The sequence below is a fragment of the Ursus maritimus genome, unplaced genomic scaffold (genome assembly GCF_017311325.1).
Source record: "Ursus maritimus isolate PB19 unplaced genomic scaffold, ASM1731132v1 scaffold_36, whole genome shotgun sequence".
NCBI classification, from domain to species: domain Eukaryota; kingdom Metazoa; phylum Chordata; class Mammalia; order Carnivora; family Ursidae; genus Ursus; species Ursus maritimus.
In genome coordinates, this window is record NW_024426230.1 from 3,101,351 (window position 1) to 3,129,239 (window position 27,889).

Genomic DNA, 27,889 nt, shown 5'->3' on the forward strand with positions numbered 1-27,889 from the left:
CTGGAGTTTCCATTGTTAACAACTTGAAAGTATATCTTTCCAGAACATTTTAATGCATATGTATGCGTGTTTTCTTTAATTGAGAACATATTGCATAAACTTGTGGGATTCTGTATTTATACTGAAGAATGGTGTCAGGCGGGACTGCTCAGCGCCAGGTCTGCAGCGCTCTCCGTGGATCTCCTTCCAGCTGGATGGTCCTGGGGTCTGTGTTCTCTTAGCACTGCTTCTTCCCTTCATCCCTCATGTCTGGGAGGGAAGCGTTTTCCTACTGTTGGTAATTTCTGGGTTGCCTTGCCATCCTGTTTGGCTTCTAAACTCTTGCATCAGCTGTGTAACAAATCCCCTTCATTTTAGCCTTGTTTGAAATGTATATGGTGTGGTTTCTATTTGCTGATGATTGCTTTGATCTCTGGTTAAATACTCCCGGCTGGGGAAACATAGTTGCCTGGGCAATGCAGCAGGGAGAAGAGCAGGAAATGGATCTGAGAGCCGACAGGAGGGTGGCTGTAACTGTGTCTCTGTGTGACTCAGTGTCCCTTTCGCCCTTCTACTGTGTTTAATGTCCATGCAACAGCTTCACGTTTCCGCCTCACTTAAACGTTTTCCTCCTTTCCCCCCAAGTGGAGGCCCGAAGTAACTGTGTGAGCCAAGCTAGGTTCTCCAGGTGAGAGGCCGCACCTCCATTAGTTCCGGGTTCTCCTGTTTGTGGTTAGGTTTTCTGAGGACTAAATGACAAACTTGGGACTCACCCATACCCCCCAAACAAAATAGTACAGGAGGGGGAAAGGTAAAACTAGGTATTTTGTGAACATATACGGGCATGTGTGTCAGGAAAATGTGCAGAGCTGCTACGGCCCTCATTTGTCTGGTCATGAGGTCATATCCTGGACACATCGTTTTCTTTTATTGTCCCACTGAGGCAAACTTTACCTGGGTTCTCTTCTTGGTGGAGTCTGAATCTTTCTTCCTGAAGCACATGGGTCATTGGGGGTCCTGCCTTGATTGGGTTGTAATCTTCCATTGACTTTTACTGTGGACATGGAAGTCCTGCAAGGTGCCATGAGGCATCTTCTGGATTCTGACGTAGTCTTCTGCCCCCGTCTGTAGCCTTAATGAGGTTTCCCTTTGACTGCTTGAGTGTATTATCACGGGCTAGTATGGTAACTCCTCTGCCTGTTGAATCCATGCCATGAGAAGCCCAAAGTGACCAGATGACAGTTTTAACTTATCATTTAATGGGATGATTATGGAACCTTCCTCCCTTGGGAACTAAGATCCATAAGCCATCCGTACTCAGGGCTACAAGGTTGCAATGATGGAATATTCTGTCTAACAGTGAAAAGGGCTTCCTCTACCCCCGTCTCTTAATTTCCAGCCTGTCTATACTGACAGCGGGGGACACAGCACCTTACATTGGTCTCTGGCTCAAACATGTACCACATCCTGGAGAACAGCACATCAGCCTCCGTGAGTCTGCAGCAAACCATTCTTCCTGTTGGGCCAGTTGCTTCTCGGCGTTGGGCTGCAGGAGATGAGGGAGTGACACGGGCCAAGCCTGTTGCTGAAATGCTCCTTTTACTCTGAAATGGCAATGGAGGCCCAAGATGTTTGGGTGGTTCCAGATTGTTCGGTTTTATCTGAGACATCCAAGTACGCCCATCCCAAATCTCACAGCCCCACTCTTCTGAATAATATCCTAACCTTCACGTAGGACACTTGAGTGTGCCTGCACTGGTCAAGCAGGTGGAAGTTGGCTGACAGGAGCCGGAGACGCAGCCCCTGCTGGGGGCGGCGCAGGAGCAGAGGGAGAGGGTGTTCTCCTGGGGCAGGGATTTGTGCGTAAGGAGTTACCGCAGACGTGCTCCTAGGGGAGAACCATGGAGGAGTGGAGAGGCAGGATCAGAGAGGAGTGACAGCCAGGCAGAGCTCCTCAGGGTGGCTGTAGCCAGATCCTGCAGTGTAAGCTGCACGTCCGTCCTCTGATCCTGAAGCAAAGGAGCTGGGTTTTTTTGTTTGTTTGCTTTTGTTTTCCTCCCACCTATCTCAGGCATTGGTGATGGGTCACCCCCTCCTCCCAGACGTTTCCAGGTCTTTGCTAAGCAAAGCAAGCTCTAGTGGCCTGAAAACAGTTCTCCAAAAAACAACTGCTCGGGCTCCCTTGTAATGAAACCACATGGAAGCTTGTGGGAGTTGGGTGAGGTACACATAGAAACCACAAATAAATGGGTTCCAGGTGACCTGTGAGCATTATGACACTTTGGCTACACCCACACTTTAGTGTCCCGCTGGTGCCTTTCATTGTCTGAAACTACCAGATGCCATAGGGTAAGAAAATACAGTTCCCTGAGAGATGGGACAGAGCAGAGAATGATGGAGGTTGATCTGAGAAAGAGCATGTTAACTGACCCCACCCCAGTATATCATAAAAAACGTTTCCTGACATTAAATGTTTTTCTATAGCCATTTTAACGGTTGCAGAATACATCACTGTATAGAGGTGTATATTCGTTTAAGCAGTCTCGTTTTTGTTAGGAATAAGCTCTTCCCTATTATTACTGTGGAACAACTCTGCAACTAGGGTTTAGTTTATGTTCTTAATTTTTCCCCGAGGATAGAGAGTGTTGGTACTTTAACTGGATACGCAGGAAGATAGGTGTAGCCTCACTCACATGCGCTAAGTGGACACAGCACCTGAAATTCCTGATCCGAATGTGAGTAGGCCACGTTTTACATGTGGTCTGGTTTCCACAGTCAGTTGTTGAGTATTCAGTGTCTGGAAATCAGTACATATTTTCGTACCGAAGTGACGTTCTAATTGGTATTTAGCTTCCCGATATATCTCACGAGCTCAATGAAGTCTCATGAGATATATCGGGAACCTAAATACCAATTAGAATGTCACTTCAGTATATATGAAATCTACATAAATACAAATAGAGCCGAACGCTGAGTTACAGTATGAGTAGTACAGTTCTCTTCCCTTCTCTCTCTCTCTCATCTCAGTCCGTGTCTTTGTGAAAGGCCATTGCCAACCCGTGGAGCCAAAACAACACTTGCCAGTCCTTTAGACTTGAGTAGAAATTTTGGTTCATTATGAATCAGAGAGAATTTGTAATTGGATCTTTGTGGGGGTGAGACACTTTATACCCTGGCGAAGAATTTTCAGGCATCATGTACAGGAGGATTTTTTTTTTTTTTTTTGAGAATGTAACTTTTTTTTTTTTTTTTAAGATTTTATTTATTTATTTGACAGAGAGCAGGAGAGCACAGGCAGGGGGAGCAGCAGGGGGCGAGGGAGAAGAAGGCTCCCCACTGAGCAGGGAGCCCTATGTGGGACTCGATCCCAGGACCCTGAGATCATGAGCCGAGGGCAGCCACTTAACCAACTGAGCCACCCAGGCGCCCCTGAGAATGTAACTTTTTATCCTGAATTCATACTTTATTAGCTCTGCATACTTTATTTTTGCCGTCGGCTAAGGTCAGTACTTTGCATTTACCGGGAACAGTAAAATGGCGGCTTCTGTTCTGAAAGCATTTGCTAGAGAAACTGACATTTAGAAGATGAGATTCAGAAGTGACATGGAAGATTTTGTAAGCATAAGTGCATTTTTCTTCTTTGGTTTGTTAATATGTAATTCTTCATCTTGCTTTTAAATGCTTTCTACTTCTGTTAAAATATAACTTTGTTATGGGGTACTTTGGTGGCTCAGTTGGTTAAGCGCCCAACGGAGTATCCCAAGGGCAGAGAGAAGAGCACTAAACTCTGCCTCCGGGATCTGAATTTCCGTCTCAGTGCTCCTACTTATCTTCTGTGTGTCAGTCTGCAATGGTAAAATGGAACTGGTAATCATTGTTGTTCCCTTACCCAAAGGGTTTATTTATTTATTTATAAGATTTTATTTATTTGTCAGGGGCGCCTGGGTGGCTCAGTCGTTAAGTGTCTGCCTTTGGCTCAGGTCATGATCCCTGCGTCCTGGGATCAAGCCCCGCATCAGGCTCCCTGCTCAGCGGGAAGCCTAATTCTCTCTCTCCCTCTGCCTCTCCCCCTGCTTGTGCTCTCTCTCTCTGTCAAATAAATAAATCTTTAAAAAAACTTACATATTACTATGTTATAATTAGCCTACATGGATATAATCAGGTAATCACAACTGGCTTAGCATCAAATTTGGCTTCAGAATTTGTAGCTTTAATTTGTTTTTCAGAAAATAGTTTATTGACTCATTAAAAAACTTTAAAAGTAAATTTTGTATTTTAGAATATATTTAGAGTTAAAGGAAAATTATTAGGATAGCACAGAGTCACTACGTACCCTACTCTTAGTTTTTCCTGTTACTCATATCTTATGGTACGTTCGTCATAACACATGAATTAATATTGATACATTATTATCAACTAAAGGCCATATTTTATTCAGGTTTCCTTGTTATCCACCTGGGATCTCATCCAGGATCCCATCCAGGATATTATATTTACTCATCATGTCTCAAGGCTCCTTTGGGCTATGACAGTTTCTCAGACCCCTTTGTTTTATTTATTTTTTTCTTTTTTGGTCTTTCAAGAGTATAGTTTAATTTCTCCATTCACATGCAAATCAGAGCACCTCTAATGATCATTCTGTGAACACTATATGATAAGAATTGTTATCCACTGGACAATATAACTCATTTTGCTTTCATTTTTACTATACAGGGTAAGAAAAATGGAAAACTTTTTTTAAAAAAATTTATCTCTTTTGATGAGAACACTGAAATTCTTTCTTAGAAAATTTCAAATATGCAATATAGTATTATCAACTCTAGTCACCATGTTACACATTAGACCTCAGACCTTATTTATCTTATAACACAAAGTTTATATCCTTTAAAAAGCCTCTAGATCTTCCTTGTTTTTGATGACTTGGACAGTTCTGAGGAGTTCTGGTCAGGTATTTTGTAGATGTCCCTCAACCTGGATTTGTTTGCTGTTTTCTTTATGATTAGACTAGGATTGGGAGTTTTGGGAAGGAGAACCACAGAGGTAAGTGTGCCATTCTCATCATATATCAAGAGAGCATGAGTTGTCACTGGTGGTGTAAACCTTGAACTCTTCACTGAGGTCATGTTTGTCAGGTTTTTCCATTCTAGTCTGTCCCTTGTCCCCTCCATCTTCTTTTTGGAAGGAAGTCACTAGGCCCACATATTAGAAGTGGGGAGTTATGCTCTACTCTCTTGAGGGCAGAGTATCTACATGGGCTTTAACTGGTTTTCATTTTAAATGTGTGTGTGTGTATATGTATTTATGTATATACATATATGTATATATATGTGTGTGTATATATGTGTGTGTGTATTTAAAAATTATATGTTTGGCTCTGAATATAGGTTCAAAAATGAAGAAAATAATTCCCCACAACCATTTTTTTATTTTTTATTTTATTTATTTGTTTTTTAAAAGATTTTATTTATTTATTTGACAGAGATAGCCAGCGAGAGAGGGAACACAAGCAGGGGGAGTAGGAGAGGAAGAAGCAGGCTCCCAGCGGAGGAGCCTGATGTGGGGCTCAATCCCAGAACTCCAGGATCACGCCCTGAGCCGAAGGCAGATGCTTAATGACTGCGCCACCCAGGCGCCCCCCCACAACCATTTTTTAAAAGTTAAATTGGAACTTTTTGTCATAGCACCAAACCTTAGGTCACACTGAAAGACACATCTTGGGCACCTAGGTGGCTCAGTTGGTTAAGCGACTGCCTTTGGCTCAGGTCACGATCCTGGAGTCCCAGAATCGGGTCCTGCATTGGGCTCCCTTCTCAGCAGGGAATCTGCTTCTCCCTCTGACCCTCCCCTCTCTCATGCTCTCTCTCAAATAAATAAAAATCTTAAAAAAAAAAAAAAACGAAGAAAGACACATCTTAATATCTGAAAGACACTGATTTGAAAAGAGAAAGTTTTCCACAGTAAATTTATCCATACTGTGAAGGCTGATCAATTTTTTTCTACATTAATCTGGTGGGTATTCAATAATCCAAGCTGGTACAGCCACTCTGGAAAACAGTATGGAGATTCCTCAAGACGTTAAAAATAGAGCTACCCTAAACCCAGCAGTTGCACTACTAGGGACTTACCTCAAAGATACAAACGTAGTCCTCTGAAGGGACACCTGCACCCCAATGTTTATGGCAGCAATGATCACAATAGCCAAACTGTGGAAAGAGCCAAGATGTCCATTGACCGATGAATGGATAAAAAGGTGTGTTGTATATATACAATGGAATATTACTCAGCCATCAGAAAGGATGAAATCTTACCATTTACATCATTATGGATGGAACTGGAAGGTATTATGCTGAGCGAAATAAGTCAATCAGAGAAAGACAATGATATGGTTTCACTCAGACGTGGAATATAAGAAACAGGGCAGAGAACCTGCGGGGAAAGGAGGGAAAACCGAATGGGAAGTCATCAGAGAGGGAGAAAAACCATGAGAGACTCTTAACTACAGGAAACAAACTGAGAGCTGCTGGAGGGGAGGTGGGTGGAGGGATGGGGTAATTGGGTGATGGGCATGAAGGAGGACACATGGTGTGATGAACACTGGGTGTTCTACACAACGGACAAATTACTGAACACTACATCTGAAACTAATGATGTACTATAAATTGGTTAATTGAATTGAAATAGAAAAAAATCCAAGGGATTATTTAGTATCATAAACAATTTCCAATTAGGTTATGTGAGGAGAAAATCTTCACAAAGAAAAGGTTCTTCTTTTCTCCAGCAGAGTTGAATGCTGTATATCTTCATTACTTCCTCGGGGAAGAGATTAACTTTTCACTGTTGATATATTCTAAGTTTTATATGGAACAGAACTCTCAGGTAGAAAAGTGATTTTACTCTTCGATTTGCAGAGCTTTCGATATCCATCATAATTCCTGTCCTATCCTGTGGATATGACTTTGGCCATTGCAGCCAGAAATCCTGATGTAATCAGTTCAGTCTTCAGGGAGTTCTTTGAATCAAAACCATTAAGAGACTCTAAATGAGCCCCGCTAGCAGCTCCTGCTGGGTTGTGCTCACAGGTGAGTTTCCATCAGTAATTAGATCTTTCATTCTTGGCATTTGAGCAAGCGGGGCTTTTCATATAGGACACTGCAAGGTTTGGAGCTTATTTGTGAAATAAAGGGAAGCAGAAAATTCAGACTTTACTGTAGCAATAAAGACTACTGAATACTCAGTTCCTTATTTGCTAGAGATATCATTTAATTTTGCATGTATAGATTTAAAGAAAAGACTGTCAGTTCACTTTCTGTTAAAGGAAAAACTTTATAAATTCTTTAACTGCCGTATATACTTGCCCTATTCCAAATGGAGAGGTTTTAGTATATTGTGTTTATCTTGTTTGTGGATATGCTGTCTCTCATTGTCTGTCATCATGACCTACCATCTATTTATTAACCATAAAACATACATAGGATGGTGATGTATTGAATTGAAGAACATCGGTGGGGTTATTACAAACAGGATGGGATGAGATTACAGTGTGGGCATAGCTGGAACTCTTAAGATCCTGGTGTTGAACAATATATATGTGTTTGTCTAAGGGATGATGCGTGCTCTTGGTTTCTAGGAGGTATGGGGAAAAGTATCACTGGATCAGTGCAAACTTGATTTCTCAACTATAAAAATAATTTTGTGAGTATAGTTTCAATTTAATAGACTCGGGATCGGGTATGGGAGTTGAGACATTTCTGTTGAAAGTTCTCGAAGAATCACACTTTTATTAATACCATATTATAATATATTTATGATATTTATGAAATCTGAGGCCAAGAAGTTAACATATTTTTTGTTACCCCAAAATTACCTTTTGAAGAAGATTCCAAATTCACAGCCCATTGAAATATCATCTTCCATAGATTTCCCAATTTTCTCAGCCTTGACCCCCTCCTCCCAGCTTTGCCAATTGTTAAATCCCATGGTATCAAGAATTGTGAAGAGTCTAAGATTTTGTCCTATCTTCAAGCTATCAAATTAGCCTGCCATAGTTTCATAGATGCTGGCAGAAGACATGAGACTCTTGGATCAGAGACAAAGAACTTTCTTACTCCCAGTACAGAAAATAACATTAGCTTCATGTTTATATTGGTTCCCTTGGCTTGCTAAGTCCCACAGAGGCAATGGAGAACAGTCCAGGTGGATGCTGTGCACACAGATTTTTGTCATAGAAACCCTGAATTTAAGAAACCCTCAGTTGTGTAAGAGCGCTGCTAGCAGTCTTCTCAAACCATTGCTCCAGAGGGAGACATTACGTTTATGGGCAGGAAACACATAGGCCCTCTGCTTTGGAGAGAGATACCACCTCTGTCTTCCAAGGTTGTTTGCTTTGTAGATATCCTTGCAAAGATAATCCAGAACAAAGCCATCAATGCCTTTTTCTTGGAAGACAAGCAGAAACCAAGAGACCTGTGGAGGATGTCTGCCAACACATGGCTCTACACATCACATGAAATTGTCTATCTACCTGGAAAAATAGGATGGCTAGATTCTAATATTCACATTTTATCCATTTAATCATCCCATTACTTATTCATTCAGGTGTTTAACTGCGCTGTGCCTGCTACTCTGTGACATAAGAAATACAACAGTGAGCTAGAAAGATGAATTTCCTTATGTTGTGAGGTTTACATGCATGGGGTAGAGCGATTTTAACAATATGATCGCCCCAGCAATCAACTCCTTACAACATGACATGCAAGTAAGGCACTACAGAAGTGAATGCTTGGAGACTTCAAGGTTCTGGTGGAGGGAAGTATAAAGCACCTGCTAGAACTGCCCACGGACCCGTGTGCCTGGAGTGAAGAGAGTGAGGAGAGTGGTTATGGAAAAGGTGGAGACCGTCAGGGACCAGACAATTCAATACCGGCTCTGCTGTGTTACTTACTTGGGATTTTACTCCAAGGGCACCAGAGAAATCCTGAAGGGTTTTAAGCAGGGGAGCGATCGCGTCAGAATTGTGTTTGGAAGGGTCACAAAGTCTCTGTGGGGATCGTGACTGGTGGGGGCACAAGAGCCAATGCAGAGAGTTGCTGTGGGTAAGATGATGACAGGGTGGTATAGAAATTCAGGGTAGAAGGAAGTGGTTGGTTGTGAGATATGTGGGAGACAAAATTAATAAATTGCTGACTGGGTGGGGAGAGGGGGGAGACGTTGAGGAATGCTCTTGGATCTCGCTGGAACACTGAGTGGATGAGTGGAGGGCCTATGGTGAGAGAGGAGACCGTGAAAACGGGGCAGGTTAACTACCGACAAGTCACTGCCCCTTAGTATCTGTCACAATTATGTTTGAGGCAAATGTTGCTTATCGAGCCTTGCCTCAAGGTGTGCAGTCCGTCTAGTCCTCCCTGTTCTCTAGATTCTATCTCAGTATTGAGCCATGCGCCTGAAACATCTTAGTCCTCCAAAAAGCCACTTTTATTGAACTGCTTTTTGGGTGATGCTATCATTTTATTCTTTTCTGTGAAGACTGGGGCTTCTGTATGAGAACACATGGCAGAAAGGATTCTGTGATCTCGGCGCAGGAATGGCAACTTTCTGAGCCACTGGTTCTTAATTTTATAGACTCCAAACTATGAAACAGATTGAGGTTCTTTCTTTATATGATTGGCTGTTAGAAAGCTCGGAACCAGTTTTATTGCCCACTGCTCACCAGTATATCGGATTTTATGACAAACAAATCTCACTCTTAACCTGCTCATCCCTCTTTAATCTTATTTAATTTCTTATTTCCTCTTGCTGCACTGAATGTAGTTTTGGTTAGCGTACATAGTTTCTGAAACAAGTTGGAGTGTAAATAAATAAATACAAGCTTATGCCCCTAGTGTGTTTGGACAGATGAATCTACTAGGCTTTGGTACTTCATCTGTAAAACGAGAGGTTTGAACAAGATAGGCTCTTAAGATTTTTCTAAAGCTCTCACAGTTCCTCTTTCTAAAGAAAATTAAAAATGTTTTCAAGTTCGAGTCAGTGTAGACAACATTTCAAGTATCTAAAACTGACCAACAGCCACCATCTCTTTGCTCATGAAATTGTTGATTATCTAGAACATCCCTATTACTGGGAATGACCTATGAACTGCTATTGTCAAATACACTCTTCATTATGGTACCGTATACAGGACTGTGTTCTAGTAAAAGCAGAATGTATTTCTCTTGCCCTCTTGCTCTTACTGAAGCAAGTTTTTGCTTCATTTGCAACAATTTCTAAAGATACTTGTTTTTTGATTCATTACTGCACATGTGTCTCACGGTCAGGACTCATTCTAAGAGCTACTCATTGGTAAATGGGTCTCAAATGTATCACTGCCCAAGGTCCAAAGAAGCAGCTCTTCCTCTGAGGGATGATCCAGGCTTCATGGTTCCATGGGAATGAAGCCAGAGAACTCTAGCTTCAGGTGAGACCTGCGGTTGATTTGAATTGGTCTGCCTGAAAGAAAGATACCCTGATGCCAGTCCTCACAGGCATGAGGATCCCTCATTGTGAACTGAGTCTGCTAGTTGGCATCACCATCTTGCATTACTCAAAGGCCGAGATGACTTAGTCTGCCATCGGTTCAGGTGGCTGTCCGTTTGATGCCTCTAGTACAGTTATAACAACTTATAAAGCATCTTTGTTCATGTTTTCTGTATACAAGGTTTCCCTATGTCATATTATATATGCAAATAGATGTTTTAGGTGCAATTATTTATTTATCTAAAAGATTTAATTAATGTAGCGTGTGAGTGGGGGGAGGGGCAGAGGGAGAGAGAGGATCTCAAGCAGACTCCATGCTGAAGATGAAGCCAGACATGGGGCTTGATCCCACATCCCTGAGATCATGGGCTGAGCCAAAAATCAAGAGCCAGTTGCCTAACCAACTGAGCCACCCAGGTGCCCCGAGGCGCAATTATTTAAACAAATATTTATTGCTTACCTTTAGTGGGCCATGCTCCATGCTGTATTAGTTTATGAGAACAAATGAGTCAGCCCTGCTTAGCATCTGCTTGGTGTCTGTGTGGGAAGAAGATAGGTGAGCAGGTGTAAGAGGATAAAATGCTCGTCAAGCTGTATGTGAAGAAGAGCAGGGTAAAGAAGGATAAGATGTTATTAGTGTCTTGGGCAGAAGCATTGAAGGATTATCTGGAAATTAGTTCATGGGAGACTTCCTTACAGATTATATCCTCTTATCTATTGCAGCAAAAATCCACTGCAATAGAAAGATGAGACCGATCATGGCATTTTTTTCTGGGACAAAAGTTTGCCTGTATTTGCAGGTCTTTGCTACATCAACTCTGTTTCAGTGGAGGGTGGAAGGAGGACAAATCTAGAGGAGAAATGAAGCTTCTGGTCTACTTGACCAGACAGCAGAGCACGCACAATGGCTTTAAGAGGCTGACTTTGATTGCTCTGGGTCAGAAACTGTAAAAGATACAGAGCAGAGTATAGTTAGATACCATCTCTCATGTTACAAAAGTCAAAATAGAAGAAAGAGTAAATTCCCAAGTAGAGAAGTGGGCGAAATTTCAGAGATCATTTTCCACAAAGTCAGCAAGGATATAGAAGGTCTAAAGGCCCCCTGTTCTCTCATCTAAAGCCCCAGATACAGGGTTCCTGTCCTGCATTGTTAGTGATTTATTCAGCTGTCCCCCAAGGTCTAGGTACAATGCTGAACATAAACCTTGATATTTAAAAGTTAAGAAATTCTCATTCTGGGGAGTCTCAGGATGGGGAAAAATCAGAATATATTTGAGGGATGTTGGACTTTCTTCGCACTGGGACTCAGGTGACTCCCTGGGAGTGAGGGGAACGCTCAGGCGTTCTAGGGGAGTGATACCCAGAGAAGTGAACTACTTGGTGCAGGAACACATGGTGTTGGAGACCTTTCAATCAGAACATAGCATGGATCAAGGAGTCTTCTTCGGAATGACGGAGAGCCATGAGACCTTTCTGGGGAGTAACAATAGCTACCATCTCAGTGTGCTTTCTAAATACCAGGCACAATGCTAGATGTATCATTTGATACTTAATTTACGTATATCCTTTATGATGTGGACACCAAGACTCTCAGATCCTACATGGTTTCCCACTGAGGAAGAGCATTAGAAAATCAGTGTGATCTAGTCACTATTACAGTGTTGAATACAGAAGAGAGAAAGCAATAGTTATTGATCACTTACTATTTGGGGAGATCAAAAATTATTGGGTGGGTAGATATAATTATTTCCACCTAGGACAGGGTGAAATCGATACTCAAGGAAGGTAATTACTTGTCAAATATTGTACGACTCTTAAATGGTGGAGCTGGAATTCAAACGCAGATCTCTTTATTCCGAAGTCCATGTATTTTGTTTGACATGATGAATTTAGGTAGAATTTGAGGACATTGGATTTTGTCTTGATCCTCTTCTCCTTTATCCCTTCCATTCCACTCCGGGCCTCTGTACAGCCCTGAGCCTAATCAGGACCTAGTTCTTGCTCTCTGCTCTCAGGTTGTCAAATAGTCTCTGTCAAGTATCAGATGACAATTGAATATGATGAAACATGATAGTTAATGGGATGACCAGGTGTGTATGAAATTTAGAAGGCACTCTTTCTGATCTCTATTGATAAGGAGAGGCTTGCTGCTTGGGTATTAAAGAGGTTGGAGAAGACTAGACGACTGATCGATTTCTGGGGAGAGTCCTGAATTTTCCTGGGCAGGCCCTTAGAAGGAATGTACGTGACTTTGGGTCTAACAACGAGAGGAATTTGTCTCCCCCTCTTGAAAGCTGGTTACCGCGAGTGACAGTTTTACTCTTTGATTGCTTAAGGGTTTCTCAACCTTAATGCTTTGACATATGGGCTGGATCAGTGTTTGTGGTGGGGGCTTTCCTGTGCCTCGTGTGATGTTCAGCGACATCCTTGGCCTGTACCCATTAGATGCCAGTAGGAGCTCCTCAGTTATGATAACGAGAAATGGATCTTGGGGGCCAAAATTGCCGCTAGTTGAGAATCACTGATTGATAGCTACTGAGTTTTTCTACAGACCACTTATACAAAGTCTCTTTTATTAAAGAATTGTTCTGCAGATCATTGTGGGTGAAGTGAGAAGAACGAAGCTGCAGAAATCTTCCTGTGCCCCTGTAATTAGCCTCAGTCTACTCTCCTGCTTGGTAGAAAAATTTAAAAGAAACTTCTTCTTTGAAAGAGATAAGCCAAGAAGCTGAAAATACAGACAGGTAGAAAAATAGTCCTTTAATGAAAATCCAGCTGCCAAGAAAGAATCTATAAATGATTCCTTTTGGGGTTATTCTTCAGCTCCCCTGGCTGGTATGCATAAAATTGGTAGAGAATATTATTGGCTGCTTTTTTCACTCAGCAATTATGTTAAAGTCCAAATATAAATTACACTTTATTTAGTGCCTGCCTTAGTATTCAGAATTTTATTCCAAGGCCCCAGAAGAACTACAATTGTTACCCACCACAGTCTGGACCTGCCGGCCACATGGAGCCTCCTTAATTAACTGTCACCTTCTGTATCCTTCCAGCCTCCTGAGCCAGTGAGTGTGGGGATGGTTCAGAATTGTCTTGGTCACGTCTCTTAGACAGTAACTGTGGGAGAAGCACAAAGAGAGGACAATTCCTTGTAAAAGTTCAGTGAGTGATCAAGTCGAGCAGCCCTCCTCAGAATTGTGACAGTCGTTTTAAATATTGGGAATTCTCTTTTATATTAGTGCCTCTTTCAGACAGCTTAGGTTTTAAAAAGTTGAATATTTTGCCTCTATTATAGAAGAATTTTATGCTCATTGTGGGAGATGCAAAAAAAGTGTTTTAAAAAATAATAGTTGTCCATAATCACATTATTAAGAGACATTCACCATTAAAATTTTAGACCATTTTCTTCTAGGATTTTACTATGCCTTTCATGTTGACGGGATCACGCTATCAAATTTCAGTATTCTTCTAGTTAAAACTTTAAAACTTATCTTTATATCATGGGCTTTTTTTTTTTGACATTTACTATCTTTAAAACTTCATTTTTAGGAAGCAGTGTTGAATTAATCATCATAGAAATCCTTCTGTAGGTAGAGAAATTCAGCATAATTCCCTTTGTACAGAAGGAATGTGAAAGCACAGAGGTGAAGTGATTTTCTTATATCTTATACCCATGTTAATTATTGATGCTAAGGGAAGAATTTGAATCTAAGATAGTGGTGTGATGACCTCTGTGTTTCAGGAAGCTCACTCTGGCAGTGATAAAGGTGAATGCCAGGCTGGACAGCAGACCCATGAGGAAATTGGTATAATAACACAGGCAGGAAATGATGTAGACCTAAAAAATCCCAATTGCGTGGGAGAGGAGGGGAGACGATGGATAAAGAGATATCAAAGGGTTACTGGTATCCTTAATATTTGGTTGGTGGTTTCTGTGGGAAGTAAGGAAAACGGAGGGACCCAGGCTGTTCTCAGGTGTTCATGTGGACATTGGTCACCAAGAGAAAGTAATGGGTGGCACAGTTTGGGAGGAAGATGATGAGTTCCCTTTGGGTGCAGTGCAATGGAAATTACCACGGAACAAGCAGGCGGAAGTGCCAGACAGACTGTTGGAATAGTGAGTGGCCCAAGCTGGGGGGGGGGGGGGGGGGGGGGGCAATGACTCGAGGTAGATGGTCATTTAGAAGGTCACCGACATCACAGAAATGCGTGAACTGGCCTAGGGATAGCATGCAGGATTTGAGAAGAGAGCTTCAAATGGAGCTCTTCTCTGGGTCTCACAAACTTCTTTTGAGGTTGGTCTGTTGGTTAATCTGGGCTATTACTCGAGGTCTCGTTTCTTCACTGAGATGCCTTTTTGCCACCCAACATCAAGGTTTCTTCCCGTCTCCCTGGACCTTGCGGTGGCATTTATCAGGAGTCCCTTTCTCTGCCTTCCTGAAACTCCCTCCTCTTTCCACATGTGGCTGCTCCCTCTCTCTCTCTTTTTTTTTTTTTTTAAAGGTTTTATTTATGTGACAGACAGCCAGCGAGAGAGGGAACACAAGCAGGGGGAGTGGGAGAGGAAGAAGCAGGCTCATAGCGGAGGAGCCTGATGTGGGGCTCGATCCCGGAACGCCGGGATCACGCCCTGAGCCGAAGGCAGACGCTTAACCGCTGTGCCACCCAGGCGCCCCTGCTCCCTCTCTCTTGATGGCTGCTTTTGTCAAGGTCCCTTTGTTGTTCCACCCGTAGAAACGGGTTAGCGGTCTCAGACCAAGCCCAGCGGCTTCTTTGGCTCTCTCCCGTCTCGACCCCTTGTCTGACCTCAAACACCAGCTGAACTGAGGAAACACGGTAGCCTCCGGGAAGTGTGGACCCCTGCAGACTTATCTAAGTTTGCGTTCAACATCTATTTAGTGGAGAATGGACTGAAACAAGTTTTCTATTAATGCAAATGTAGTATGCCTCTGTATTTTTAATTTATCGTTTGACCTCTCCTGTTCCTCTGTAAACTCCCTTAAAACAAGCATGCACTTGTCAAGTGCATCAGTGAACAATAGGAATGTAATAAACATTTCACAGGAGAGAAAAAAGGGGGATGTTTACATCTTGAGATATATAGCATTTCCAGAAATTCCTATTGGATTTCTCAATCTCTGTTCTTGACCCCCTTATGTGTTCTTTCTACCCTCTCCAGCAGTTGGCATTTTTGATTGACGTTTCCTAAAGCTTTCCCTGTCTCTCCTCTGTACTTTTTTTACTCGGAGCATTCTTCTCTTTCTGGCTTCTGTCTCCAAGCTTTTATACCACCATCCACTTGGTAATGCTGCCTTCAAGTAGCCAATAGCCATTAAAAGAAGGATGAAAATTTTAATTGTTATCAGAAAAAAAAAAAAAAAAAACAAAACATCCTCCTGCTGCCAAAGCTCATTCTCTTGTGAAGGCTCCAGGAGATCCCATGTAACGAATACTGTTAAACTATGAATATTAAAATTCAAAAATATATGGATCTCTGTAACACATGTATGAATGCGAGCCCTTTACATTTTGCCAGCTAAGTTTGGAACCGTGTCTTATTTTTTCATGAGCATAGACCAGCCTTTAGAGTTCATCCCCTGGTGCAGCTGTGCAGATGGTCTGCTGCTTAATGTGGTTCTATTTCAACCCTTCCTTCTAAGGGGAGAGCCAGTGTGGTTATGCCAGGGCGGAGGGGTGTGGGTTTGAGGGGTATTAAAAAGGACGAACACCTCTGGTACACTTTCGCCTTCCACACCTGGCATGTGGTTGCTTCGTTTAACGTTATTTCACCGACTCGACTCTACTGTGAGTCAAGTATTATTATTCCCATTTTGCAGGTGGGGAAGCAAGGACGGGTGGAGGGGCTGAGATCCCGAGGCTCGGGTTGTGCTCCTGCCGCCGCCCCACCCAGCCTCCACGAAGCCCTGGCCAGTACAGAGCCATCTGCTCGTTTTCAGCCCCCAGAAAAGAAAACTGCTTTGGTTCTGTCTTCTTGCGTGGCTTCTTTTAGACTCCTCACAGGGTAGGAGAGCTAAACTTTCAGGCTTAGAGGCTAAGGATCGGCCTGAAACACAGGCAGCTGGACAGAGGATGAGCATCGAAATGTGTTTTTACAGATTACGAATCTGTTCTAGGGGAGCAGAGGGGCTTCCCAAACCTGCCAACTTGGGAATTTGCAAAATTATGCTGGTGCCATTTGGGAAAAGCCTCTCTTACCTCTAACTTCATGATTTAGCTGACATTTTTAATGAAGCCTCACGTTATTTGGGAGAAGGGACGTATACAGCTCTATAGATGAGTCTCGAAGCAGCCACCGCGCAACCACAGGAACATGCGGCAGACAAGTTTTGCCACATTCTGTTCAAGATGCTACAATCTCTGTTGTCCTCAAGTGAACTTTGACAATTGCCACATTATCCCAACAATTCCAAGAGCACTTCGAGCTGCTGGACTCTGTAGGAAGGCTGATTTCCAGTTCCGTTTTATATTATTTTGTTTCTGAGTGGACTCTCGATTTACTCCGTGGAAGCATTCTGATTCCTAATGCTAGTTTCCAAGAAGTGCCTCATGGGGCAAAACTTTGTCAGTTACAAAAATGTAGGAATAGAATCCAAACTAGCAAGATGCTAATGAATGAAAACATTTTTTTTCTGTTAAATAAAAATAACACCTCCAAATTAGGGTGCCCAGGGCGGTGATGGGCCCCCCCCCCCCCCCCGACTGCCTCTCTGGTACTAGAAAGTAGGAATAGGTTTCTGGTGAGTAAGTAGTATTCCAAAAATCAGGACGACACTCAGAGGCAAACTTTTTGAGATAATGCTGTCAGAGACCTATGCTACTGCTGGGTCTGAAGTCCCCTCCCTCGTGAAGGTTCACCCGTCTTTTCTCAGAGGCCTCATTGTTCAGGTGGTTCAATGACTGTGACTCCCTTTTTGCTTCGATTCCTTTAATATTTTTAGAGATACTCTGCTGGAAGGTATAAAGGATGCAGATTGAATATGACATTTTTCTTAAGTTTTAGAGTCTTGTAATCCAGGGAGAGTGATAATGCAGGTAACTATAAGATAGGGTAGACTGGATAAGGAAAGGTCCATTAATATCCTAGATAGAGCCCATTTGGAAAATAAGGGAAAGAAATACTGATTCCCATTGCAGAAAATCTGGGGCGGAGAAGATGAAACCTGAGCAGGTCTTTGAAGTTTGCTGCGATCTCTCTGTGCAGGGCAGAGGAGGGAGAGGGGGACATTAAGGGCAGATACAATCGCATGGTCAAAGGCAAGAGAGTGAGAATGGTACAGTCACAATGGTACAGCTGGAGATACGTTTGGATGGAAATCTGGGATTATTAGAAGTACTGCATAAACAAAAGATAATACTAGAAAACAGTAAGAGACCATTTTCAGAGTTGCCTTTTCTGATTTTGAGACTCCATCATTAGTAACTTTGTCCTCCGATGTTCTCAGTAGTTCTTTGGTAACATTTAACATTCTAATATACACTTCTGTTTTTATAATTTTTTTCTAGTTTTCTCCCTAAAATAATTTGTGCTCAGACTCAGGCATTATCAGTTCCCACTCTTCCCACTGAAATACAGTACAGCTGGCTTCCTTGCTTTCCTTCTTTTTTTTTTTCTTATTATGCTATGTTAGTCACCATCCTGCACATCATTAGTTCTTGATGTAGTGTTCCATGATTCATTGTTTGCGTATAACGCCCAGTGCTCGTTGCAACACATGCCCTCTTTAGTACCCATCACCTTGCTTTCCTCCTTGCTTTCTTACCCATTTCCCATACAATAGCCTCAGGGATCACTTAAAAATATAAACCAGAGTCTTCTACTCTGCTGCTTGAAACCCTTTAATGGATTCCCAATATTCTTTTGAAAATAGTTTAATGAATATCTCAAAGACTGTAAATACTGGATAAGCTCTTTGTGATGTGTAAGGAAACAGTCATGACATTCCTGAAAGGACTTTCTTCGGGCACCAGAGCTCAATACATGGTTGAGATGTATAATATGTAATAATAATGATAGCTCACCATTGCCAGCCACTGCTCCAGAGACATACACGTGTGCACGTGCGCACCCACATTTGGTCTTTAAACTACTGGGTGCAGAAGGTTCCACTCTCTCCATATTATAAGTGAGAAAACAAAGGCAGGGGGAATTTGTATTTTCTATTTTTTAATTTTTTTAAAGGAGAATTTGAATTTAAAAACGCAGACCGACAGCCTCAGTCATTGTCTACTTTGGTGATCCCCAAATACTGGACTGTAGATTAGTGATGCTTAGAATATATTTTCCACTGGTCATTGTTTCTTGCCTCTTACTCTTTTCTACTAAGTCCAATTTCCTTTTTACTCAAGTCTATCCACAGCGAAGATCTGTGTTTGGTAACATTCTTTGTCTAAATATGTCTTTATTTTGCCTATATTCTTTGGGAAGATGGTTTGATAGAACATAGAGCTCTAAATGGAGATATTTTCTTTGAGCACATTGAAATACTCCTTTGGCTGCTAGCCCCTGTTGTCACAATTGAGAAATCTATTGGCATTCTAATTGCTGTTCTGTTTCCTCTCTCCTTATATTTATTTTTAAAATTTTATTACATAGAATACACAATGCACAAATCATAAGTGCATAGCTTAGTTATTTTTTATATTGTGTTTATATAAATACTCCTTTATTCCCCACATCCAAATTTAAAACATTTCCAGTAATCCATAATGTTTCCTTATACCCCTTGTCTGTCAATATCCACCCCTTTTCTCCCTGGCACTTAGGACTCTCTCTTTAGATATCATAAATTCAGATCTGTGCTTAGTTTTTGGGAAAAAAAATAGTCATCCAGCATTTCTAGGTGTTTGTAGCTGGAAGTTTTTGGTTTCTCCTACTTAACATATGGCCTTACCTGGAAGTCACAGGAGAAGGTCATGCCCATTGCACCCTAAATAAAATCCCCATTCCTTAAACCTGGCCCGCATTGCTCTATGAATTGACTCTGGTGCACCCCCGAACCTCATCCCCTGTGACTAGCCCCTCATTCAAGCACCACTGGCCTCCTTTTTGCTGCAGAGCATGACAAGCTCATGTCTTGACCCCAGACTGCTTCTCTGCTTCCCATCCTTTTTCTGTAGTTCTTTGCATGACTGATTTATCCTTCAAGTCACAGCTTCAATGTCAGCTACTCAGAGTGGCCTTTCAGTTGTCTTCTTTCTCATTACTCTATATATTTCTCTCATAGTCCCATATCTTAAATTTTATTTATAATAGTTATATAATTAATTATAATATTATAATTATTGTATTATATATAATATTATAATATAGTATATGTTATATATACTATTAATTATACTATTATTATATATTATATTATAAAAAATATATAATATTAAATATATATTATTATATAATATATATTATAATAATTATTATAATAATAATTGTATAATAATAATTATTATTATTATTATTTGGTTCCTGACTACCTCTCCACCTCAAATGTCTGCTCTCTGAAGTCAAGAACATTGACTGCCTGATTCATCACCACTGTCTCCGGGGGTTAGTGGAATAGGTGCTCAATGAATGTTCGTTAAATCCATGAGCGAAAGAACTCTTGTAGCTGTGGGATGTCTGTAATTCCAAAGAACATACCTGTTGCATATGCTCGCTCATGAGCACACTTTAAAAAGCCTCCGTTTTCACACTGCCCATATTCCTCCAGTGCATAAGGCACTGCTCACTGGGTGGGTTGGGCACCCTCTGAAGTCTGGACTAGTTTTTGCAAGTTAATGATAGACCACTTGCCCACTAACAATGAGATGAACTAGACGGCGTCTCAAGAGCTATCAGAATGGCAGTGTTTCCATGGGGTTTCATGGAGAGTCTAAGTTCCATTGATGTTGGGTCCCAATGACCCTTCTCTCCTTGTTAGCTCTTCCCTATTCTGTTTCTGCTGGGTCCAGTTTTAAAATTAAGCTCTATGTCTTCCTTATCTCTGTTCCTCCTATAAGAAACCAGCCTGTCCCACGCTATCAAGTTTTTAAACCATTTCTGCATTTCAAATAGAGTCCTGAAATTCCTTCTGTAAATCAGAGAGTTTATCTGCATTTGCTAAGCAACTGATTTAAGAGAATAGGATGTATAATTGTGTCAGACCCTTAGACAGCTCATTCTATGTTTCAGCTTATAATTTATTGCTTCAGGAAAAGTTTATTAAAGCAGAATCACAAATCCCAACAGCATACAGAAGTGACTACGTCGAGTGTAGATATTTTCACTGCTCAATCTTTCACTGGGGCAAAGCCATTTGTGAAAGTAAAGATAGCATGGAAGGCTCTTAATAAATGTTCGTCCAGTAAATAGATGCATAACAAATATTATATTTCAATCCAGGTGATTTCTTTCCTTTTTCTCCTGTTCTCTCATGTCTCCCTAGGGGAATCAATGATTAATTGATCGATTGATGTTCCTGATATTTATTGCCCTTGCACTCTGTTTAGCACTGGGATAGGTCCATTACGAATGGGGGAAGGCAGTAGAGTTAGTAAGGAGGTGGAAACAAAATTTTAAAACACAGTATTCGTACATAAAGATTAGAAGACAAAGTAGTAATCATTCCACAAACATTTAGTAACTACCTCTTATCTATTAGTTAATTGTTTTAGGTGATAAATCCTCATGAGCTTTACATTTGACTGGAGGGAACTAAATATTAAATAGAAGCCATGGGTAGATAAGATGGTATATTATGGCGATAAGAATCGTGATTAAAGAAGGGGAGAAGTACAGGAGTTCAAGGGGTGGAGGCCTACGATTTCAACAGGGCGATTTGGAAAAGCTACAGTGAGAAAAACATTGAGCGAAGACTTGAGGGAGGGTGCAAGTGATGTGGACATCACAAGGGTTTATGGCTTATCAAAGAATTTAAGACTGGGCAGATTATTTGTATTAGTTTCTAAACTCTAAGGTAATTTCAAAATGAGCATGTATCTTTTTAAGAAATCAGCAGACTTGAAACCAGGATCAATACTCTAGAGTCAGCCTGCTGGAAGTACGTGGGTCTGATCTGCTAGGCCTCTCCCCTGCTGTTCTCACATCCAGTAGAGAGGAACGTCTGGCTGAGCAGATGGGCTGTTAATAAGCTTGACTCCTGTTGCGCCATTGGACTCTTCATCATCTAGGCAGCGTGAGATGTGTCACAGGTGAGTCACGGAGCTGGATGAGGCGGATGGCACCTGTTAGGGTTGGATAAGCCAGCATCTTATGCATACACATGCAAGAGCAGGCAGTCAGTGCCAGTTGGTGGGTGGGAGGAAACCAGCTACCCAGAGAATTTCCACTGGGAATATCCTCTCATGGCAGAAAACTTGGAAGGTTGATCACGATACTTCTTTCTCCATCCTAATGAGGCTCTCCAGAGTTTTACAACCTAAGAAACAGGCTTTGAGAGGTAACTTCTCCCAAAACATTCCTCTAAGGAAAAATTTTTTTGCTCTCTTTGACTCGTTCAGGTATGATGTTACTATTTCTAAATTTCTATTGAATTCTGCTCTGAAGTCTTCTCGATTATGGGATCAGGGTGCAACTTCCTTGAATGTTACCCAAAGGTGCTATCTGTCCTTCGGCGCATAAAATACAATGTCACTTTAGGGGCGCCTGGGTGGCACAGCGGTTAAGCGTCTGCCTTCGGCTCAGGGCATGATCCCGACGTTCTGGGATCGAGCCCCACATCAGGCTCCTCCGCTATGACCCTGATTCTTCCTCTCCCACTCCCCCTGCTTGTGTTCCCTCTCTCGCTGGCTGTCTCTCTCTCTGTCGAATAAATAAATAAAATCTTTAAAAAAAAATTCAATGTCGCTTTAAATTTAGTCATCTCTGAAGATGGGACTAGGGAAGGAAGTTGGTATTCTAAGGGAGTCATTTTAATAATATGTTATTTATTCCAGCCATATGCATATGGCTAATGAATGATTATATATTCCAAGTACGTCATAGGATCTAGTTAGTCACTCATTGAATTCAAATGGTGTAGCTAGAAGTGAAGTTTTTCTGTTCCATAAAATGTAGGAACGATTAATATGTTTTCTTTCATGGCATCTAAATGGGAATACATTTGCTAGAAGAAAATATGACTATAATGTAGTCACTTTTATCCTGAATTGCAATAAACTATCAAAAAGAATGGGGGGAAGAAATCAGTATTTATTGGGCACTTTCTATGCATTGAGTGCTTCACAGACATGATTCTTTATTTAAACTTCGCACACAAAAAAACAGTGGGGGGGGGGGAAGCAAAAGTTTAACCCTGTATGTGTAGGTATTACTGTGTGTGTGTGTGTGTGTGTGTGTGTGATAATTTGAATAGGCTCATTTGAGTGTGTTGCCTTGAGTGGGTTCGTATGTATGTGTATGCCCATATGGATATAACAACCTAAGCAAGTGTGTGTGTGTGTGTGTGTGTGTATGCACACGTGCAATAACAGGAAGAACTAGAGTCTTTTCATTTTCTTTCATACTGTATAATGGGAATGTTTTCTTACAAATTATGAAAGCAAAGACAGTTTCATCAAAATTTTCTATTTCTACCTAAGGGCAGGTACCTCCAAATGTCTTAATTAAACTCAATAGAAATTAGGAGTGAAAAATATCCTAAAATGATTTAGCAGCAGGGCAAGTAGCTTTCAGTTGATTTAAACATTACCACTTTATAAGCTGGCAGAATGCTATTTTTCTTTCGGTTTAAAATAACCTGATATCATGGACTAATTTTCCCTTTAATAAAAGACTCTTTAAGTAAAAAAACAAAAACAAAAACAAAAACCCCACAACACTTCACAGAAGCCCCAGAAGGAAGGCATCATCCCCAACTGTTGGTTAGGAGGGTTTAAGAAACTTGCCCCGGGTTGCACTAAGAAAATGGTGGAGCCTAGTTGAAGCCAGGTCTTTCTGACTCCAAACTGCTTCACCCCTTTTTTCCTTTCCCAATAAAGGATTCTGACTTTTCCATTAACACCATTAGTTCCTTCCTTATTTTGTTATCTCTTCTGCAGATAATAGGTATTAGGTACAATCGATAAAAACAATATAGTATTAAAAAAACCAGTATTGGCTTGCTGCATAAGTTATCTGTTGCTATGTAAAAGTATCCCAAAACTTCATTACTCCAAAACTTCGCAGGGGAAGACAGTATTTATCTCACATGGTTTCTGAGAGTCAGGAATCTGAGAGCAACTTGGTTGGGTGATTCTGGCTCGGGTTCTCTTAGAAGAATGCATTCAAGCTGTTGACTGGAGTTGCAGTCATCTAAGAGCTTGTCTGGGGCAGGATCTGCTTCCAAGGTGGCTGCCAGCAGGAGGTCCCAGTTCCTTACCGCACGAGCGTTCCTCATGACATGACATCTGCCTTCTCCCAGACTATGTGATACAAGAGAGAATGAGAGTGACCAAGCTGAAAGCTCTAGCGTCTTTTGCAACGTAATTTTGGAAATGATGTAGTATTACTGCTGCTGCATTCCGTTGGTCACTGTCGGAGGGGCTACGCAGCAGTGTGAATACCGGGAGGCTAACCGGAAGCCATCTTGGAGATCGACTGTCGTCCTTCCAGCAACTTAATCTTTTGTTTTTGTCTGAGAATCAGGAAGAGTTTTCCATAAATTAATTTTGGTGGCACTGTTTGCCTGCTTCTTTCATGATAATACTTGAAGGTTGTATAATTTGACATTATCTCATTAGCTTTGGATCAAGTACACGCATTGGGAAGAAACTTGGTAATTACTTTTGTAGAGCTACCCAGGCCTTAAATCCTTACTCTCTTTATAAAAGGAGGAACAGAATTCTGCATCCTGTATCTTAATTTTGGCTCTAACCATACCCCTGAACCTTGGCATCGTGTGCCTGCAATTTGTCTCAATAATGGTTTAAAGAATCCAGTAAGAGCTGAAAAAAATCCAGGGCCATCTTTCTATTCTAAACTTTTCTGTTATTCCTTAACTGGGGTCACTTTTCTTTTCCCTCCACTTGTCTCAGAGTTGAAGCTGCAAAAGGGAGAGTCCATATTCTTCCGCAGTGCAAAATACTCTGCTATTTAGACTGTATGCATTTGGTTTCATGCATAATTCCCTAGTGAATGAACCCTTGAGTTGATGGTCTCTGAATTCGAGCTGTATCTTACCAGGACACGCAAGGCCCAAAAGGCTACCTGTGTCACGGGGGCAGATGCTGTCGCTGCTTCCCACCTGCTCAGGGTGCAAGTTTGTAGATATCAGCTCTTTTCCTTCCCAGGGTGACTATTATCTCTCCGGGACCGGAAAACGTAGTCGAGGGGTTCTATTGTCAACTTCTTAAAAAATCTCCTGGGTCTCTCATTTGAAGTAGTTTCCAGAGCCCACATCACCAAACTTTCAGCTTATTATTTCTCAGCGTTCAAAAGAATCTTTCACAGTGTGGAAACGCTTGTTAAAAATGCAGATTTCTAGACCCTTTCTAGATATTCTGAGTTAGATTTTCTGGAATGGAGGCCTAGAATTTACCTATGGTTTTAAACTTAAATAACAGGTTCATTCCATTTATTTCTCAAAATACAAAATTCACCCTTTTAAAGTAGACAATTCAGTTGTTTTCAGTATATTCAGAAAGTTGGACAAGCATTGCCAGTAAATGATTTCAGAATGCTATTATCCACAAAAGAAACCCAGAACTCATGAACAGTCACTCCCCATACCTACCTCACCCAGCTCCTGGAAACCAGTGATCTACTTTCTGCTTCTATGGATTTGGTCTTTTGGATATTTCACATAAATGGCATAAAATAATATGTGGCCTTTCGTGATTGCTTTCTTTCACTTAGCTTCATACTTACAAGGTTCATCTATGTTGTAGCATAAATCGTCCCTTTTATGGCCCAATAATTCATTATATGGATACATAGCATACTTCACTCCTTCCTCAGCTGGTGGACATTTGCTTTGCTTCCACTTCCGGCTATCGTGGGTAATGCTGCTCTGAACATTCATGTACAGACTTTGGGCCGACATATGCTTTCAGTTCTCTTGGGTATCGTCATAGACTGATTTATGCCTCCCCACAAATTCATATGTTGAAGCCCTAACCCCCAGTACCTCAAAATGTGCCTGTATGTATAGATCAGGCCTTAACAGAGGTGATTAAGTTAAAAAAAAAAAAAAAGCCATCACGGTGAGCCCTAATCCAGTCTGGCTGGTGTCCTTATAAGGACAGGGGATTAGGATTTACAGAGAGATGCCAGGGGTATATGCGTATGGAGGACAACCATGGGAAGAGGGAGCGAGAAGGTGGCCATCCGTATGCCAAGAGAGGCCTTGGGAGGAACCAGCCTTGCTGGTGCCCGGATCTTCAACTTCCAGACTCCAGGCCTGTGAGAAAATAAACTGATGCTCTTCCAGGCACCCGGCGTGTACTGTTTTGTACGGCAGCTCTGGCAGACTAACAGGGGTATAGCTACAGATGGAGTTGCTTGGTCGTATGGTAACTGTGCCTGACATTTTAAGGAACTGCCACGCTGTTTTCTAGAATGTCTGTCATTTCTTACAGTCCAATTTCTCTACATCATTGTCAATACTTGTCATTGTCTGTCTATTTTGGCTATCCTAATGGGTACCAAGTGGTATCTCGCTGGGGTTTTGTTTTACACTTCCCTAATGACTCATGATGTTGAGCATTTTCCCCACATATACTTGTGCTTTAAAAACAAGATTCCTGAGTAATTTTCATTCGTATTAAGGCATAGGAAGAGTTGTAGAGGTTTTGTAATTCATAGTTGTTACCCAGCTTAAGTCCTTGCTCTGGCACCTTAGTTATCCAAACTAAACTGGCCAATGCCAAGTTTTAATTTAATGAAAGAATTTATGATTAAAACAAAATTTAGGATTAGGCCCAGAAGTCTTCACAAGTTTATGTGACCTCAGACACTCCCACCTGCTTGTCTCCCTGCCTGTGAGACTGTGACATTCAACTGCTGTCCAGAGCAGGAAGTGGCAAAGTGGGCTTTGTCTTGCAAGCCTGTAGGTGAGAAAGAGGAATCCTCTTGGTACCACGGGAGACCCGGCCGTCCCTCTGCTGCCCCCTCATGGATGAGCCGGAGGATGGCTCTGCTTCAGGGAGAAGGGTTGCATTCCCCAGTTTGGATTGATGTCTTACCCAGGAGGCTCAGGTCCTGCCTTTGGCCTTACTTAGCCTCTGAAGTTGCTCTCCTTTTGTCCATTCCTGAGAAACTCAGGTGTTCTTAGATTGACACCTGCCAGGTGTGACTGAGTGTTGACCTAACCCGTCTCCGAAACACTGCTTGACAGTTTGACAAATAACAAGTTTGACAATCTTTTTGAGGAACTGCTGGGAGTGAGATTTTGCTTGTGTGCCTGTAATAAAAATACGATTTTTTTTTAATAAATAGGCAAGAACAGTCTTTTAGAATTAGGCACTGTATAAGGAAATTGGAGGCCATATGTCAGTTACGTCTCTTCCTACTGTTGCTAGATTGGGAAGTGTCACTAACCTGGGGCCTTACAATGTTAAGAGGAAAAATCAGGTTCTGCTCTCTGGCTCTGAGCTTTCTGGCCAGCAGGCTGCCGTTGTTAACAGCAGCGATCCTAGACCCCCGAAGGTGCGGTATGATTCGTTGTTGACAATTTTGAGAGAGGGCTTTTAAGAAGACTTAGCAAATTTTGGGAATCCCTACACGTTTGTATTATCTAGATGGTTCTTTCTCATTTCTGCTATTTGAGATGAGAGTAGGTAGCAGAAGGAAAATGTTAAATACTTGCGTTTCAGCACCGCGCCCCACAAAGCTGGGGCAGCCCCATAAAAGCAGGGAAGAGAACTAGTGTGGAAGCTTTCGGCAAAATGTGATCTCTTTGTAACGATGCATTTTAGTGATTACATCTAGTTTCTTTGTCAGCTAGACTTTTGTGTTGCGTGAGAATAATTTAGTTGTACTTGTTGTGCAGCAATGAGGATAAAATGGGACATAAAAATTAGGTACATAGGGAAGTGGTTAGATTCCTGTTTTCCCTTCTCCTTTCCCATTCAGGGGGAGTCCCCAGTTTCCCACCATTCTTCCTCTAAGGAAGCTGCGAGGGCCAGTCTTGGAGGTCCAGAGACTCCTCTGGTACCCCCCCCCCCAGGAGCTAGCCCAAGAGTTTTGGACGTGATAGGTTTGAGGGGCTTCACGGACAATGAAGGGAGAGGGATCTAATGTGCGGTTAGACCCATGGACGACACATGCATTTTATAAAGTTGGAAAATGAAAACAATCTATTAACTGGACGTTTCTGTTTTAGTAGCAAAATATTTATAAGTATTATGTCATAAAACATGAAATAATATAGACATAACCTTACAGATAATTTGCAATGCCTAAGGA